The sequence below is a fragment of the Bos mutus genome, chromosome 12, assembly GCF_027580195.1.
Source record: "Bos mutus isolate GX-2022 chromosome 12, NWIPB_WYAK_1.1, whole genome shotgun sequence".
Lineage (NCBI taxonomy): Eukaryota > Metazoa > Chordata > Mammalia > Artiodactyla > Bovidae > Bos > Bos mutus.
Window position 1 is genome coordinate 34,682,007 of NC_091628.1, and position 19,026 is coordinate 34,701,032.

Below are 19,026 nucleotides of genomic sequence, written 5' to 3' on the forward strand. Positions count from 1 at the left end.
AAATGGTAGATTCAGAAAGAATCAAGACAAAACCTTTGAGCCTCGTGGTAAGATTCTGTTCACCAATTTCCCTATAGTCCATTTAGAACTTGTACTTCATACATTATAAATGGTATTTGTAGTTACAGTGAATTTTGTAGTTATAATCAATAGGTTAAAATCAATATCTACAACAAAGATTATTTCCTAGTTTCATGAACTGAAAAGGCACCACCAACCTTTCTTGGTTGGAGATTTCTCCCTCTGTGTCTATCTGAGGACATGGAGATGGAAATACAGAGAAAACCAACCTTCAGTTGCTGAGTAATCATTCAGCTACCTAAAGATATCAGGTTTATCTCGAAACACCTTAAAAAGACTTATTATGCATTTAATAGTGAAAGAATCAAATATACACAGAATGAATAACCAGTTGGTATTGTGATATTGGAGAAAAGCTTGAATAAATAACAAGTGCAGGAGTTCTTTGGAATCAAAACCCCATGCCATAGGAAAACAGACATAAATGCTTCTTTATATTGCCTTTAGCTCCCTAGGTATGTAACCTAATATCCTTTCTCAAAGCCCAACAATAACTATATATTTATTTAAGCTCTTACCAATGTAAATGAGTTAGCAATGCTGATCTCCAGAACTGGCAACAAGACGTTTAATAAAATTATGTGATTAGAAGGAATTCTAAGAGGAGATCTTTTCCATCTCCCAGTCTTGAAATAAATACTATTCTAAAAAACAAGACCAAAAAAAAAAATCCAGAAAAATGCAAACAATGAGTTATCTGACAGTAGATTTTGTGTGTTCATCTCTGAAAACCAGTACCTGGAACAGTATCAGTCCTCAATAAATGTTTATAAAATGAATGATTGCAAAAATAAAAAAGGTATGTGGTGGAAGGGTTTAATTAAACTCGACATAATTAAATGTAAAATCCGCATTCTCTGTTTTTCACTGAAATATATTAATTGCCAGCATATTAATATATTAATTGTATGTATCTTAACAGCCTTCCCAGGTGGCGCTAGTGGTAAAGAACCAGCTTGCCAATGAGATGAGCGTTCCATCCCTAAGTCAGGAAGATTCCCTGGAGGAGGGCATGGCGACTCACTCCAGGATTCTTGCCTGGAGAATCCCATGGACAGAGGAGCCTGGTGGGCTACAGTCCATGGGGTCACACGGACTCAGACACAACTGAAGTGGCTTAACATGCACACATATATCTTAACAATCCTCTCCATTTAATTCAGACTTTCAGAGGCTGGATTTTGCTTTAGTAATGAAATACTTAGTCCCACCAATTTTTTTTTTTAAGAAGAAGATTTAAGAATATCTGAGCCTTAAACTCCCAGTTTTTAGCTATTATTTTTATAGTTCTAGATTTTATATAAAGGTTCTGAAAAAACATTTGTATAGGAATTCTTGATTCCTTTCCCACCCAAGGACAAATATACAAAGGAAAGGTCTTATTTTTTTTGTCTTTTTGACTGTACCTTCAGCGCTTCTGTGTCTTCGCTAAGACACTGTTTCTACCCAGAGCTCCAGGAGAAGTTAAACAGTTTTTCTGAGAGTTCTAATTTCTTACGCAGAATAGATTTTGTATTCCAACAAAGAGTGGCTTTTACGATTTCTCTCCCTTCAGCGTGATGAATAATTTTCCAAATTTATTCTCAGAGAAGTTTTTTTCCCCTCTACTCTTTTAATGATCTTCTCTGTTCTCTTTTTAATATTCTAGAGGATTTCTCAAATCACATGAGGTAAAGTAAAATGCAGCCACCGACTCACTAGACAATCACGTGAGAACTGTACTGATTTTTCTGCTATACACTATATTATTTTACATGTCCTTTTACACATGCTTCTAAAATTACAGCTCCTTAGTACCTGTGTGTGTCCTTGCAAAGCCGTAAAAATTAGGGGATTATGTCTTACTAGAGTGTTGCAGGGGCTTAGTAAAGCTCGAGAGATCACTATAAAAAGATGTAAGGTGGACTGAGATTGCTGGGCTGGGGTCTGGCGGTAAGCCTGCCTCAGGAACACTAGCATCTCCTTGCATTTGCCCCTCCAGTTGGATCGCTGTCGCAGCTGGATACTGCGTGAGCTATTTTTAGTTCCTTTATAGGATCAGCACTCTTACTGCATGCTCATGCAGTTTGATTTATTTTTCCTTCGTAAATCTTCAGTCCTCTGTCCTCTTCTAATTTCTCAAGTTTAATTAGCGATCTTTCTTTAACAAGGGAAGTTCTTTCACTCACTCCGTTCTATTATTGCAGGTCTTTTAGGGAAATTTAAGAGCCAGGAAAGCTTGGAGGAGGGATGAAGTGGGAGGCTGGAGTTATAAGATGTAAGCTTTTGTATATAGAATGAATAGACAACAAGGTCCTATTGCCTAGCACAGGGAACTATATTCAGTATTCTATGATACAATGTAATGGCAAAGAATATAAGAAAAGAATATATATATGTGTATGTATGACTGAAGCACTTTGCTGTACAGAAATTAACATAACATCATAAATCAACTGCACTCCAATAAAAACTATTGATTAAAAAAGTCCAGGAAACCTCCTGCCTCAACATTTGTACTGAAGCTGCTCTTACCAAGACCATTAATGACTTCTTTAACAATAAATGCTAAAGATTCTTCTTAAGTGTATTATTTCAACTGAAGTATGGTTTATGTACGGAGAAGGCGATGGCACCCCACTCTAGTACTCTTGCCTGGAAAATCCCATGAGCGGAGGAGCCTGGTAGACTGCAGTCCAAGGGATCGCTAAGAGTCAGATACGACCGAGTGACTTCACTTTCACTTTTCACTTTCATGCATTGGAGAAGGAAATGGCAACACACTCCAGTGTTCTTGCCTGGAGAATCCCAGGGACGGAAGAGCCTGGTGGGCTGCCGTCTATGGGGTCGCACAGAATCGGACACGACTGAAGCGACTTAGCAGCAGCAGCAGCAGCAGCATGGTTTATGTAAGTGACATCAACACCTTAAGTTTACAGTTAACTGAGGCATTCCAAATGAATACATCCCAGTGGGGATGGGACATTTCATCACCTTGGATAACTGCCTGGTAACTCTTGTTATCAGGCCCCTTCCCCAGAGGTAGTTATTTGTTCTGTTTTCAGTGGCCATAGATTACTTTGTCTATCCTTGAATTTCATATAAATGAGTCCTACAGGAGGTATACTTCTGTGTCTGGCTTCTTCCATGCATCATCATATTTCTGAAATTCAACCACATTGTTCTTTTTATCAGTAGCATGGCTTCCCCCCCTTTTTATTGCTGAATATCCCATTATATAAAAACACTAGAATTTGCCTCATCCTCACACCTTAGAGTGGGTCATGCAGTCATTACCTTTTAAAGGGTCAAGTATGAATGGAATATTGTTGTTTTTTACTCATTAGATCATGCCTGACTGTTTGCAACCCCATGGACTGTAGCCCACTGTCCTATGTCCATAGGCTTTTCCAGACATGGATACTGGAGTGGGTTGCCATTTCCTTCTCCAAGGTAGCTGATGAGACGTTGCTGTATAACACAAGGAGTCCAGCTTGGTGCTCAGTGATGACTCAGATTGGGTGGGATAGGGAGATGGGAGGGAGGCTCAAGAGGGAGGTGACATATGAATAATTATGGCCGATTTGCATTGTTGTACGGCAGAAACCAACACAATATTGTAAAGCAATTTTCCTCCAATCAAAAAATAAAACAATGAAGAGTCAAGCATGGAAAAGAGGGATAAAAAGAAGAGTCACTCTGCAGTGGACAGACCTGACAACCCTACTTCAGCCTGGTGACCACAGTCAGTAGTGTCAGCAGTGATATATCACGTTGACAATGTGCATGGCGATCGGGTGTCATGAGCTAGCACCTTTCCTGTGTAATCGTCCTCCCGACAACATACCAGCTTCATCTTGAGAGAAGCATCAGATGAATTCCAACAGAAGGACAGCCTACAGAATACCTCGTAAAGCTGTCAGGGTTGTCAAAAACAAGGAAAGACTGAGAACTGTCACAACCCAGAGAAACTAAAAGAGCTTTGATGACCAGAGATACTGTGGGATCCTAGTTGAGTCCAGAACAGAAGGATATTAGACAAAAATTAAGATCTTAACTAACAAACTGTGAAGTTTCTAAAATATAATGCTATATTCATTCCTTCGTTACAACATGCAACTATGTAAGATAGTCTGCCATATGTGTGTGCGTGCATGCTAAGTCGCTTCAGTCATGTCTGACTCTGTTACCTTGCCGGCTGTAGCCTGCCTGTCTCTTCTTGCCCATGGACTTTCCCAGGCAAGAATACTGGAGTGGTGTGCCATTCCTACTCCAAAAATGTTCACAATTAATTATCAAATGAGTAAAGAAAAAAAAGCTTGATAAAATAAAGGTAAGACCCAAAGAAACAGGACATCTTAGCTGTTAAAATAACCACTTTCTCTCGTCACTTTCTCTCGTCATCCATATACATATGACTAAGTTCCACCTTTCTCCTTAAATTCGGGTTGGGGTGAGGGCAGGGTCCTGGAGTGTAGAATGATGACCAGAGTCACTGTTCTTTAATAAAATAAAATAAAAAAAAAAAAGAAGACATTTACTGAATACTGAGTGTGATGTATATGTGGGGGAGGGGCTCAATCGTGTCTGACTCTTGGAGTGGGTTGCCGTGTCCTCCAGGGGAATCTTCCTGACCCAAGGATTGAACCTGTGTCTCTTGCATCTCCTGCTTTGGCAGGTGGGTTTCTTATCACTAGCGCCACCTGGGAAGCTGACTGAGTGCAGTAGGAATATAAAAATATCAAGCCTGATATAAATGTTCTCAGCCAGAATCAGAATTTGGGATTCAGTACATTTTTTTTTTACCTCCTTGTCAAGGAATAGAAAGGGGGCCACAGGAAACAGGGTGAAAAAATGTTAAAAGAGAAAGCTTAATGAACATCATTATGGTGTTACCACTTTGAGAGGCACCTACAGTCAGTAAACTGTCCCTACAGTCAGCCCTCCTGCAGTCTCTTTGGGAAGGAAAGTGACTTATGCTCAGAATGTACAAACATCTAATGAGGAGCACACACCACCAGAGAATCCAAAAGCGTGCAAGAGGAGAGTCATGTAAAGATCCAACGTGTGAAGAACAGCCGAAAGACAGGAAGATCTAAACAGTGTCTCTAAGACAGTGTAGGCGTTTTAAAATGTACTTTTATGATTAGAAAACTAAAATATTTTTATTATTTAAAAAGCACTAGGACAATAAAGACAAGTGAAAATAATCAGAAAGGACTCAGTACTCCTACCAGAAAGACTGGAATTTTTTTAAAGTGAAAATGAAACTATTTGTTTTCATTATTGTTCTGTCACTTAAACGAACAATGCAAAGAAATAGAGGAAAATAATAGAATGGGGAAGACTAGAGATCTCTTCAAGAAAATTGGAAATACCAAGGGAAAATTTCATGCAAGGATGAAATTCCACCTAAGTCGAAGAGAATAAGGAGAGGTGTCAGGAATACATAGAAGAACTATACAGAAAAGGTCTTAATGACCTGGATAACCGTGATGGTGTGGTCACTCACCTTGAGCTTGACATCATGGCATGTGAAGTCAAATGGGCCTTGGGAAGCATTACCCTGAACAAAGCTAGTGGAGGTGATGGAATTCCAGCTCAGCGATTTCAAATCCTGAAAGATGATGCTGTGAAAGTGCTGCACTTAATATGCCAGCAAATTTGGAAAACTCAGCTGTGGCCACAGGATTGGAAAAGGTCAGTTTTCATTTCAATCCCAAAGAAGGGCAATGCCAAAGAATGTTCAAACTACCGTACAACTGCACTCATTTCACATGCTAATAAGCTTATGCTCAAACTATTACTAGGTCTATTTACTAAGTCACAGATATTTCCTTGATATGCAGTGAATGCTATATTTTGGTTGAGTTAGTCACTCAGTGAAATGTATACACAGCAGTGAAACCACGTGCTCACTTTCCCAAACTCTTCTCCCTTGTTTTCTGCAGTGCTGACCTGAACTTTTTTATGCCAGCTTGCAGCCGGGTCAGGTCTCTCTCAGCCCTGCATTCCTCCATGGAATGTCACAAAGAGACATGATATATGTAAGCACCCTAATTTTGCATCTGGATTTCTGATTTAGCTTAAAGATGTGTAAAAATGTGTAGAACCACATCTGAAGAAGCAAAAGAACCCTTTTTATTTCCCAACCATCAGTGTGATTTATGATCTCTAAACTGTTTCCCGATCCCTTATTTGAAAATTGGCCGCAGGAAAAAAATGGAAGAGATGCAGATCTAAGGACCCGGAGAGCTTGGAAAATGGGTATTCATGGATCAAATGCTTGGCATGGACCTTGCTGTCAGCACCTCAGGTGCATAATGCATTTCCAATTTTAAAGAGACTATTTTGATTTTGAAATAATTCACACTCAACCCTTTCTTTAGAGAGGTCTGGGTAATGGTTATACAAAAAGAAAGATATTACCTGGAATGAGTTACACCATGCTTTTCTAACTTTTCCAACTCAAGCTAATAGGAATGTCATTTTTCCATGGCTTTGATAAATAAAGCCTTGACAAAAAAAAAAAGAGTTTTAATGATCTTATCCATGGCAGGTGCCAGTATCACAAGTGAGGCCATAAATCACAAGAGCACACACTGATGTTGTTAAGAACGGGCAGGGAAAATGTGAATGCTTCTGGTCAACTTTCCTTGAAATGCAACATTTTTAAACCTTGCTTGTGAGACATGTAGTCTCTGATCTGTCTACCAGTCATAGATCTAAAACAAACGACAATGCTTCCCCAAAAGTCTAGTTTGGAAACCTTTCCTCTTCCGGCTCTAGAAATCATTAAGATAACCATTATGAAGGCTGAGTGTTCCTCCATGTTGGAGGGTGTTGTGGTGGTGGTTACTTCCTCTTGGCCACGAGATAAAGCCAGCAGGAGAGACACCACTCAGACTCTAGATTCCAAATCTTAGAGGTCTCAATCTCTTGGCTACAGTGAAGAAGGCTTGACACTCCTGTGGTTCCTTTCCTGAAGCTCTGAAGAAGTCTCATGTTTGGAACTCGGGATCATTTCTTCATGGAAGCAGAGTTAAGATTTCAGATTCTCACAGAAGGCTTGACCAATGATGGTTCATCTTTTATCTGAAAATTGGGACTGCAGGGTTGTGAGAAAATTGGAGTGCGCCCTGGAGAAACAGGGGCTTAGGAAGAAGGTCTTCCTGTCTCCTGAGCCCCCACACACATGCACACCCTGCAGCCCCCACCCTCGAGCATTCTCTCTTCTCCAGATCCATAGCTTTTTTTCCCCTTCTTTCAGTTTCTTCCTGTCATTCAGAGAAGGGCTTCCCTGATGTCTCAGTGGTAACAAACCCACCTGCGATATAGGAGACCCAGGTTCAATCCCTGGGGTCAGGAAGATCCCCTGGAGGAGGAAATGACAACCCACTCTAGTATCCCTGCCTGGGAAATCCCATGGACAGAGGAGCCTGGTGGGTTGCAGTCCATGGGGCCACAAAGAGTTGGACAGAGAAGTAAGTCTATGGGTCTCTTCAGATATACTTGCATGTTGTACTGAGGGAAGAGAGGAAACCCACCAGAGATTTTTCGACAAAATAGAAAACAAGGGAACCAAAGATTAGTTACCATGTTTAGACAACCCACAGCTCTGACACACACTCAGATCCCTGATATTTTTCACCAAGATAATAAAGCTAGATGTATTTTTTCTTCCTCTTTATTAACTTCTGTGCCTTTGCTCTTAAAATGGTCATGTGGTCATTCTGTGTCTTAAAATTCCAGCCTGGTCATGCTGGGTCTACCTTTCCTACTATATATGCCAAGAAACCCTTTCTATCCTTCCTGAGTCTCATCCTTAAATCATGCAGCTAAAGACAAGCACACAAGCCTAGGAAGTAAGTCACGGAGTGCAGTCTCCTGCATTGCAGGCAGATTCTTTTCAGTCTGAGCCACCTGGGAAGCCCGAAAAAAGTCTAAATGTTGTTATCAAGAGACATTTTTGTTTTGTTTATTTGTTTACTTTTTGCTGCCTGGACAGGGACTTGAACCCTGGGCCCTCAGATTAAAAGTCTGATGCTCTACCAGCTGAGCTACCCAGGCTTTGAGGCTGAGAAGAGTCTAAAGACTGAGCATGAACCCGAGTTGCCACAGAGAGTCACAGGCCTTGGTGCCCCTTGTTGGGCCGTGGGTTCCCTGGTGGCTCAGATGGTAAAGAATCTGCCTGCAGTGCAGGAAATCCAGGTTCAATCCCTGGGTCAGGAACATCCCCTGGAGAAGGGAATGGCAACCTACTCCAGTATTCTTGCCTGGAGAATCCCATAGATAGAGGAGGCTGGTAGGCTATAGTCCATGGGGTCGCAAAGAGTCAGGTACAACTGAGCAACTTCCACTTTTCGCCTTTCACATTGTGAATTAGGGGATAAATACCTGTCTGTCTGTGCCTTGGACAGTGCAATGCCACTCACCTGCAGAGACCAAGGTTCTATAAGAGGAAAGAGAAAATTTGGTTTAAAGACTCTAACATCTGGAACTGTAACATCGCCATTATTATTTTCATTAAAATTTTTTATGAATTAAATAGATTTCTGCTTTAAAAGGTCTCTAAGGAAACATTTGCAGTTCTGGCAGCCCTGGATATCTAAATGCTAGCAACATCTATTTTGTGAAATATAAAGCATATGCTGGTACCTACAATGGACCCCCGAAACATAGATCTATTTATTCAAGCTTTTATAATTTCATGTTACATTTTCACCTTTTAAATTTTTATTTGAAAAAAAAAAAAACAAAACCCCTCAAAACTGGCACCTGATGAGATTGCTTTCCTTTCTTTAGGTGAAAATTTTCATCTGAAAGATCATGGATGTTATAATAGTTTAAATATCTACTCTTTCTCCTGAAAAATCAACTTATGAAAATGTTATTCTTATTTAATTTTCTTTCAAAGTGGGGTAGGCTCCTAGCAGTAAACAAATAAAACTGGACTTGATTTTCTCTCATTGCAATGGTTTTGGAGCAGAAGCTTGTGGAGGCCGTTCTATCTCCCCCAAAGCCTGTTGAGAGTGGAGTTCAGGGAAGGGTGGAGGTCACCCACAGCCTCTTCCTTCTTGTCAGGAAGCAGTGAGGGGGCAGCCTGCAGAGGAAGACCAGAGCAAATCATAGAATCATTTCTGTGGACATGGAGCAAGGGAACACAAAGCTTGCTGCTCTTCCCAAAGAGAAGGCAGTGGGTCTGTCATCAGAGCTCCAGGTGGTGAAACCCTTGCCCTGTTCATCACACCACCTTGTGTATAAAGGTGTTGGTTGAGAAGTTTATTCCCTGTTAGTTTAAGGAGTTCCTAGAAAGATAATTATAGACTTGAAGTCTCTTTGACTGACTGAAAGAGAGAAGGAAAGAGAAAAAAGAAAGGGAGGAAGGAAGGGAAAGGAAAGGAGACAGAAGGAATGAAAGAAAAAGAGAGAGAGAGAGGCAGGAAGGACCTAAAGGCTAGAGAAAAGGCAGTTCCGGGAGTCTAAGATTCCCTGGGTATTGCTCTAAAATGAGAATTCTAGATTCAAATACCATCTTCCTATTTCTCTGCTTTCAAACTCTGCTCAGGGAAAGGTTTAGGAACCTAGAATGTTCACTTTGTTCAGACCTAGAGCATTTCTCTACACAGAGGGGAGAAGAGGGTTAATGTTACCCTCAGCCACAAGGAAATAAATGTCCGTAAGTTGTGTGGGAGACAACAGATGTGTCTTGGGTCCCCTGGTCTCCAGGAGGCAGACAAGTCACCCAGCTCAAGAACAACCCAGAGCACAAAGCCTCCTCAGGGATGGAGTCTGATGACCATCTCTGCGCTGTAAGGCTCCCAGGCCCAAGAGGACAGACGGCAGGTCAATGACCCAGTGACCACTTCTGTGCTCTGCCCCTGCTTGTCTCCACACAGGCGACCATGACGGGTTCTCCAGGTTCTTTGTGCCATACACTCCCTATGGCTAAGTCATAGAGCAGGGCTTTGTTCTGTTTCCTCTCCCAACTTGTGGATAAGGCAGAGAACTTGCACTGCCCTGGCCTTCAGAAGTGATCAAGGTCATCATCCCAATATTTAAATATTGAATAACTGAATCAGATGTGTCACCTCAAATTTAAGTTCTGGAAAATTTCAGGACCTTTCTTGTAATATTACCATGAATATCATGAGCCCACTCTGCAAACCTCCCAGACCCAGTGCTCCTTTCTATGAGAGAACATCCAGATTTTAAAGTCAAAGTACATATACACACAAATATAAATTTTTATGAAATTTCTGTAAGGGAGATATCTGTTCCTTAGACAAGAAATGAACTGGTTTTTTCAATGTAATGACTGTGATACCTTTGTGATACTGAATGTGCTCAGTAGCTCTTTGCCACCTGGTGAACTGTAGCCTGGAGGATTAATGTTAGGAGCCGGGTTAATGTTAGACACCAGGCTCCTCGGTCCATGGAACTTTTCAGAGAATACTGGAGTGGTTTGCCATTACTGAAACTATTTCTCAGTTTACTAAACCAACCTTCCAGTAGACATACACACAATTTGGTTGCCTGGACTGATACTTAGAAGCACTCCTGGAAAACAACAACAGGCTTGCTGACATCATAAGCATGGGTTAAAGGCAAACTGAGAACACATGAAGAATGAAGAGTATAAGATGGTTGGATGGCATCACTGACTCAATGGACATGAGTTTGAGTAAACTCCAGGAGTTGGTAATGGACAGGGAGGCCTGGTATGCTGCAGTCCATGGGGTCACAAAGAGTCGGACATGACTGAGCGACTGAACTGAACTGAACTGAACTGAGAACGCATACCAAATATTTGTAGACAAATATTTGTATCTGTTTTCCTGTACCCTCACTATGGTACAGATAAGATCACTTCATGCATATAAATATGATTTAGTAATTTACTTCTTACATTCAAAGAAACCCCTGGGAGCAATGAGAGTTGGGTGTTTTTAAACGCATTGAATATAGACTTCAGATTTCCCTGGTGGCTCAGTGGTAAAGAATCCACCCACCAAAGCAGGAGACAGAGGATCGATCCCTGGGTTGGAAAGATCCCCTGGAGAAGGAAACGGCAACCCGCTCCAGTATTCTTGCTGGAGAATCCCATGGACAGAAGATCCTGTCCGGCTACAGTCCATGGTGTCACAAAGAGTCGGACACGACTGAAGAGACTAAAGAACAACGACAGTACAGACTTGGGTTCTTCCATGGAGCTTGCCCAGAGGAAATCACTTAGACAGCCTCAGAATCTGGTTGTTTGGTCATAGGATGTACTTTAGAATAAATCCATCCTATTTGCTTGATACATCCATCATCTTTTATTTATAATGAAAGACAATCAAAAGGTGTATTTTGAAGAGTTGGGGGGAGGTCTGTGAGGGAGGGTCATCATGAAATTAGGTGTGTTGCTCCTCAGAGTCCTGTTAACCTTGCTGTCATCCCCAGAGTGCTATGTGTGCTAAGTCAGTAAGTCGTCTCTGACTCTTTCCAACCCCATGGACTGTAGCCTGCCAGGTTCTTCTGTCCATGGGATTCTCCAGGCAAGAATACTGGAGTGGGTTGCCATTTCCTCCTCCAGGGGATCTTCCTGACCCAGTGATCAAACCTGCTTCTTAACAGGTGGGTTCCTCACCACTAGCACCCCCTGGAGGGAGCCCCCAGCTGTACTCCCCCCACCTGCCAACTCCCTGCCTTGGCTGCAGAGCTTCCAGTGGAGACGTGGTCATACAAGAGGTGAATTTTCCAAAATACACTTTATTCCATGGCTCATTTTTCCTCCTTGTGTTTTCCTGCTGCCATTACCATGGAGTTTAAAGGGCACTTCAGAGAATAAATTAGAAAGCAAGACAATCTCTTTAACAAGTGGTGCTGGGAAATCTGGTCAACCACTTGTAAAAGAATGAAACTAGACCACTTTATAACACCATACACAAAAATAAACTCAAAATGGATTAAAGATCTAAACGTAAGACCAGAAACTATAAAACTCCTAGAGGAGAACATAGGCAAAACACTCTCTGACATACATCACAGTAGGATCCTCTATGACCCACCTCCCAGAATATTGGAAATAAAAGCAAAAATGAGCAAATGGGACCTAATTAACCTTAAAAGCTTCTGCACATCAAAGGAAACTATTAGCAAAGTGAAAAGACAGCCTTCAGAATGGGAGAAAATAATAGCAAATGAAGCAACTGACAAACAACTAATCTCAAAAATATACAAGCAACTCCTACAAGCTCAACTCCAGAAAAATAAATGACCCAATCAAAAAATGGGCCAAAGAACTAAATAGACATTTCTCCAAAGAGGACATACAGAGGGCTAACAAACACATGAAAAGATGCTCAACATCACTTGTTATCAGAGAAATGCAAATCAAAACCACTATGAGGTACCATTTCACACCAGTCAGAATGGCCGCGATCCAAAAGTCTACAAATAATAAATGCTGGAGAGGGTGTGGAGAAAAGGGAACCCTCTTACACTGTTGGTGGGAATGCAAACTAGTACAGCCACTATGGAGAACAGTGTGGAGATTCCTTAAAAAACTGGAAATAGAACTGCCTTATGATCCAGCAATCCCACTGCTGGGCATACACACTGAGGAAACCAGAAGGGAAAGAGACACGTGTACCCCAGTGTTCATCGCAGCACTGTTTATAATAGCCAGGACATGGAAGCAACCTAGATGTCCATCAGCAGATGAATGGATAAGAAAGCTGTGGTACATATACACAATGGAGTATTACTCAGCCATTAAAAAGAAAACATTTGAATCAGTTCTAATGAGGTGGATGAAACTGGAGCCTATTATGCAGAGTGAAGTAAGCCAGAAGGAAAAACACCAATACAGTATAATAACGCATATATATGGAATTTAGAAAGATGGTAACAATAACCCTGTGTACGAGACAGCAAAAGAGACACTGATGTATAGAACAGTCTTATGGACTCTGTGGGAGAGGGAGAGGGTGGGAAGATTTGGGAGAATGGCATTGAAACATGTAAAATATCATGTATGAAACGAGTTGCCAGTCCAGGTTCGATGCACGATACTGGATGCTTGGGGCTAGTGCACTGGACGACCCAGAGGGATGGTATGGGGAGGGAGGAGGGAGGAGGGTTCAGGATGGGGAACACATGTATACCTGTGGTGGATTCATTTTGATATTTGGCAAAACTAATACAATTATGTAAAGTTTAAAAATAAAATAAAATTAAAAAAAAAAAGAAAGAAAGAAAGCAAGGCTGGAGCCTTTGTAGAAACACAGGCAAGTTTTTATCTTGGAATGCTTTCCTCATGAAAGCTGCAGAGAACACTTGGAATGAGGTGGAAACAAAGGCTGGAAGGCATTTCTGAGCAAGTGTTCTGCTCCCCGCCAGCCTATGGACTAACTGACTCCCTGCCCCACGGCTGTTTATGTGGGGAAAGGAGCCTGGGGCATTTAGGCCCCCGGAGGCCACCTCCTCCCGCCTCACTGGCCCACAGAGGGGTCAGAAGTGATACGATGAGGCCCAGCACGGCTCTGTTTCTTCCATAGCGTGTGGAGTGGCCTCTGCTATGGTTTTAGTGGCTCTTTCCCTAATGACCAGATGCTTTCATCACTTTAGCGTTTGCTCAGTGGGCACCTGCATGTCTTCTTTTGCCCATTTTGTCAATTCATCCCTGCATGTTAGGTTTTGATATTTTCAGTGCTTTTAAATCCTATTTTCTTTTACAATTTTATATATACATTTTTCATTACTGTTCTATGGAAATGTATTTGATGTTTGTATATCAACCCTCTAAACCTATGACCCTATTGTTAGCAAAGGGCAAAGGTGGGGGGTGGGATAAAGTAGGACTTTGGCATTAATTTCATACACACTATGATATATAAAATAGATAATCAACAAGGCCCTACTGTATAGCACAGGGAACTCTACTCAATATTCTCCAATAACCTATATGGGGAAAGAATCTGAAAAAGAGAGGTACATGTATATATATAACTGATTCACTGTGCTGTACACCTGAAACTAACACAACATTATGAACCAACTCTATTCCAATATAAAATTAAAAATTAAAAGTCCTATGGCCTTGTTAATTTCGCTTTTGGGTCCTAGGACTTTGCTTTCTCTTCATTTGGTATTTTACGCGAGTTTCTCTCATGTGCACTATCATCATAGTTATAGCTCAGTTGGTAAAGAATCCGCCTGCAATGCAGGAGACCCGGGTTGGATTCCTGGGTGGGGAAGATCTGCTGGAGAAGGGATAGGCTACGCACTCCAGTATTCTTGGGCTTCCCTTATGGCTCAGCTGTTAAAGAATCTGCCTGCAATGTGAGAGACCTGGGTTCGATCCCTGGGTAGGGAACATCCCCTGGAGAAGGGAACGGCTACCTACTCCAGAATTCTGGCCTGGAGAATTCCATGGGTTGTATAGACCATGGGGTCTCAAAGAGTCAGACACAACTGAGTGACTTTCACTTTGACTTTCAGGGATGTAGAGTTCTCCTTTCTTTGTCTCCACCTGGGATGCTGTCTTGCTTCCTACTTTTTTGCACTGACTGGGACAGAATGTTTCAGCACAGATGGCTTGAAAATAACAGGATGCTACCTATCTCTGCTCACCCAGCACACCCTGAACCCACACCTGCCCTGTGGCAATCATATGGTCCTAGAACAGACAGCACAGGGAGCTTCATTCACTAGTCATGTGCTATTAGCAAAGGAGAGCAAAGGCAAGGAGGGTTTGAAAGATTAATCTGAATGGTAATGGTTAATAAAACAAGAAAGAAAAGGCGGGTACAAATTGTTAATTATTTTTGAGGAAAAAGAAAATTCAGAATGGTCTTGCTTACAAATTAAGTAGCATAATATATAATAACTTTATTTTTTATTTATTTTAGTTGGAGGCTAATTACTTTACAATATTGTAGTGGTTTTTGCCATACATTGACATGAATCTGCCATGGGCATACATATGTTCCCCATCCTGAACCTCCCTCCCATCTCCCTCCCCATCCCATCCCTCTGGATCATCCCAGTACACCAACCCTGATCACCCTGTCTCATGCATCGAACCTGGACTGGCGATCTGTTTCATATATGATAATATATATAATAACTTTATTGGGGATAAGCAATGAGGACCAGATCAAGTTTGCTTTGGCAATGAGCAATGCATTTCACAAAAAGCTAATGCTTAGATTTTAAAAATTATCTTATCACAAACATAAACACAACATACAGCATCCTACTAAAAGACATAATACTTGAATATAGAAACATACTGTAAATCCTCCCCCAAATAATCTATACACTTGTTGTTTAGTTGCTCAGTCATGTCCAGCTCTTTGTGACCTCATGGACTACAGCACACCAGGCTTCCCTGTCCTTCACTATCTCCTTGAGTTTGCTCAAACTCATGTCCATTGAGTTGATGATGCCATCCAACTGTCTCATCCTCTGTTGCCCTGGGGATTTCCCAGGCAAGAATACTGGCGTGGGTTGAACCCATGTCTCCTGCATTTGCAGGTGGATTCTTTACTGCTGAGCCACCAGGGAAGCCCTAAGAAGAACAGGCAAGGCCTTTAACTTTGTTATTTTAACTGGATGAGCCATAAGGCACGTCACTGATGGTCTGACATCAGGCTGTATAAATCTTCACCTCTCTGTAGACGCTGCAGAGCAGAAAGATTGCAGCCGCAGCATGAACTGAGTCCCCCTGGGATGAAGGGTTCTCTAACAGCCTTTCTCTGCACTCAGGGTATAATACAGGAAAGCTTTCCATACTTAGAACACATAAAAGGGGACAATCTTTAAATTGCTGAACCTGTTAAAACACCATGGTTCCCCTTGTCAGCAAGTATATTTACATTGAAAGAAGGAAAAAAAAAGGTCAGCTAGTATTTTATAAAAACGATTCACAATTACTGATAAAATCTAAACAGTATGAATTAGCTGGGTTTATGCATCTTCTTACCAGTGATGTATGTCTCTCCTATAAATTCGTAGGCATTTTATTTGAAAAAAAAAGAGTATATTTTCTGTATGAGATGTAACAGAAAACAGTCTCATTTGAACTCATTAAAAGGACGGTTTACAAACAGCACATGTCCTCCAGGGCCTGGGGCTGGTGAGGGACGTGGGGACGCCAACTGTGTGCAGGGTACACGCCTGGCAGACCGCAATGTGGTCGTGAAAGGGAGTGCCTGCGTCGTCAGATAGAACTTATTATACAAAAGCATCTAACTCAAAACTTTCCTACCAGACATTCCTGGTGGGTTGCCAAGGGTGGGCTCGAAGTCTTAGGGAATCACAAATATGTAGGTCAGTGGGGGCCTCATGGGCACGGCTCCTTCAGAGGCAGGTATTTCTCGAAACCATGAAGGGTCATTTAGAAGGGATCATGTCGACATCTGCAGCAACTCCTTGACATGGCATCATGATTAAGTCTGTCAAATTCCAGAGCAGCAGAAACTGATGAAAAATTCCAAGGACTGAAAGGGAGCACAGGGTACAAGTCCCTTTCCTGTTTAGAAGCGCCTTACCGTGACCAGACGAGATGCCCTTTGTGCCACTCTGGGCTCAGTGACCTGGCAGGCACTGTCCTGCAGGCAAAGTGAGCCCCGCTCTGCAGTGGGGACCCGGGGAGTGGACAGTAACCTCTGACCAGCTTGACAGAGGAGGGGGTTATTTACAGAGGAGGTGGCCTGGGTGACGTCTCTCATTGCACTGCCTCCCGTCTAATCAGGCGTGTATAGAAATAATTAAATCGCCCTGTGTGGATGCAGGAGATGCCCACATGTTGGGCTCAGGGCTGAGTGACACCAGGAAGGATGGTGCCATTATCAGGAGCTCGCATACCACCTTTAAGCCCTCTCATCAGCCATTTTCATACCACAAGCGGTGGTTTTCATAATGGAAACAGACGTGTCACACATCCCACGATGGATCTCTGGTAGAAAGAGCGTTGTGTCGTGGAGAGGGCTCGCTCTTAGTCTGCGTGATCATTATTGTGCAGGAACATTGAGCAGAGCCTGCCTTGCTGGGATTCAGGAGGAATTATTAATAGAAACATGTGTATCCCAGTGGATGCTCTCTTTCCTTGGCTTCTTAGAACTTGGAAGGGCAGCAAGCAGGAGCCCTTGAAGTTCACAGTGAGAAATCATAGATTCTCCCCCCATGTCTGCTTCAGAGTATTTTGGGTACACACAAAGTGTAAGGCTTAGACTTACCCATTTGTGGAATTCATTCATCCTTTCTTTTAAAAACTCAGGAGTGAGATGGTCGAGGCATCAGTAAAAGAGTGTGTTAAAGGATGCTGATTTTGTGGCATTCAGGTATAGTAGGGCTGTTACCCCAAATGTCACGATTATATGTGTGTGTGCACATGTGCACACTCAAGCACACACACACATGTGTGCACATCCACAGTTAAGGCCTGGGGAGGGCTGGGGGTCTGGGGAGACTGCAGATACAGTGGAGCTGTCCCTCGGCACTTCCCCCCCACACCCCCACTTCCACACAGCTGAGCTCCTGCACAGAATGTCGCTCTAGGGACCCTGTGAGAGGACGCAGGGGTTGAAACTATTAGAAAATGAAAAGTGAGCTCTGCTTCTAGATACGTGTATGTGTTACACTAGACTCGTAACAGAAACAGAGAAAATGTGCCACTGCGGCTTCTCACTTGACAGCGGGCTTCCTTCCACAGCTGTCCGCGTCCACTGCCCCTTGACGTGGCCTCTGCCTGGGACGCCAGTGGGTGTGGGGGATGGGGGCCTCGGTGTCCTTGGCCACCTCCACCGGGGCACACGGCATCTGGTCTTTTAACCAGGGTCTGTCACACAAATGCCATGTCTTAATTGGGCAGTGGAACGCTGCCCAGGGTGGGTCTGAAATCCTTCTCAGGATCTGTTGACTGGGCAGTGCCCTGCAGTCACTACAGATTGGGCAGTTCTGTATCTGAGAAGCACGTGCAAGCTGTGTCGGAAATCACTCCTCCTGTCTGTCTTCTCTGTACTTCCCGGCCTTCTGGTGAGCCCACCAAGTATGCTATAAATGCCTCCATGCTGAATCAAAAAAACAGTGAGAAAATTATCTGAATCATGCCTCCCCTCCAATTTCCCATAAACAAGAACAGAGGGGCTCCTCTTGCGGGACGTCCATCTGTCCACCTGCCTTTGGCTGGCTTTGGGAGCCCCTGTGTTTCCATGATGGCATCGCTCGTGTTTGGTATGATCTCTTTCTGCGTTTCCTGCCTCCCACCCTGGCCTGCCAGCTCCTAGAGCAGCAGGGCAATGCCTCATCCAGCTTCGTGTTTCCAGCAAAATCTTTGTTTTCCTTTGTGCAGGGAACACAGTATCTGTTCAATTACTAGAGAAGTAAAAGTGAGAACACTAACAACTTAAGAGCTAGGTGTTCCTTGCTGCACAAGTGTCTTACATGGGTGGGATCTAGACTACAGCTTTCTTAGATGGGGAGTGAGAGCCTTACTCACTCAGATCTTGAGAGGCAGACTGACAGCTGGGAAGGCAGAGGAAGCGGAGAAGCCCAAGCAGAGGGACCTGGTTTCCAGGGCTTCCTCCTGACTCTGCCTCCTTGAGCATCCCCGGAGATTGTTCTGTTTTCTGTCATTTCCCTATTTTTAACCCCACAGGCTGTGTGCATTTCTTCCCCGCTCCATCCCTTCATTTTCAGCCTCCATCCAAAGCTGACAGCCTAAGGATGGTGCCGGAGCCAGTGATGAGATGGTGGGTGATGTGATGGTGGGGGAGGGGTGTGGTGGGTGCAGCCCTCACCCCCTCCACCCCCCACCCCTGTTGAGGCCACTCTGCTGCCCCTTCCCCTGCTCTGCTGCCCACAGCCTCCTCACACGGCCTTCCCCTCATCCCCCAAAACAGAGTGGAAGCTGGTGGAGAAGTTCCACTCCTGACAAACAAACCTATGAGTGTAGCCTGGAGGGGACATCATTGC

General features: G+C 43.0%; 1 non-coding gene across 1 annotated transcript; it reads right to left on the reverse strand.

The window, feature by feature from the left end:
* Nucleotides 1-8,057: 8,057 nt before the first annotated feature.
* TRNAK-UUU (transfer RNA lysine (anticodon UUU)) lies at nt 8,058-8,130 on the reverse strand. Its single transcript has one exon. It is a non-coding gene; the product is annotated as a tRNA-Lys (tRNA).
* Nucleotides 8,131-19,026: the final 10,896 nt, after the last annotated feature.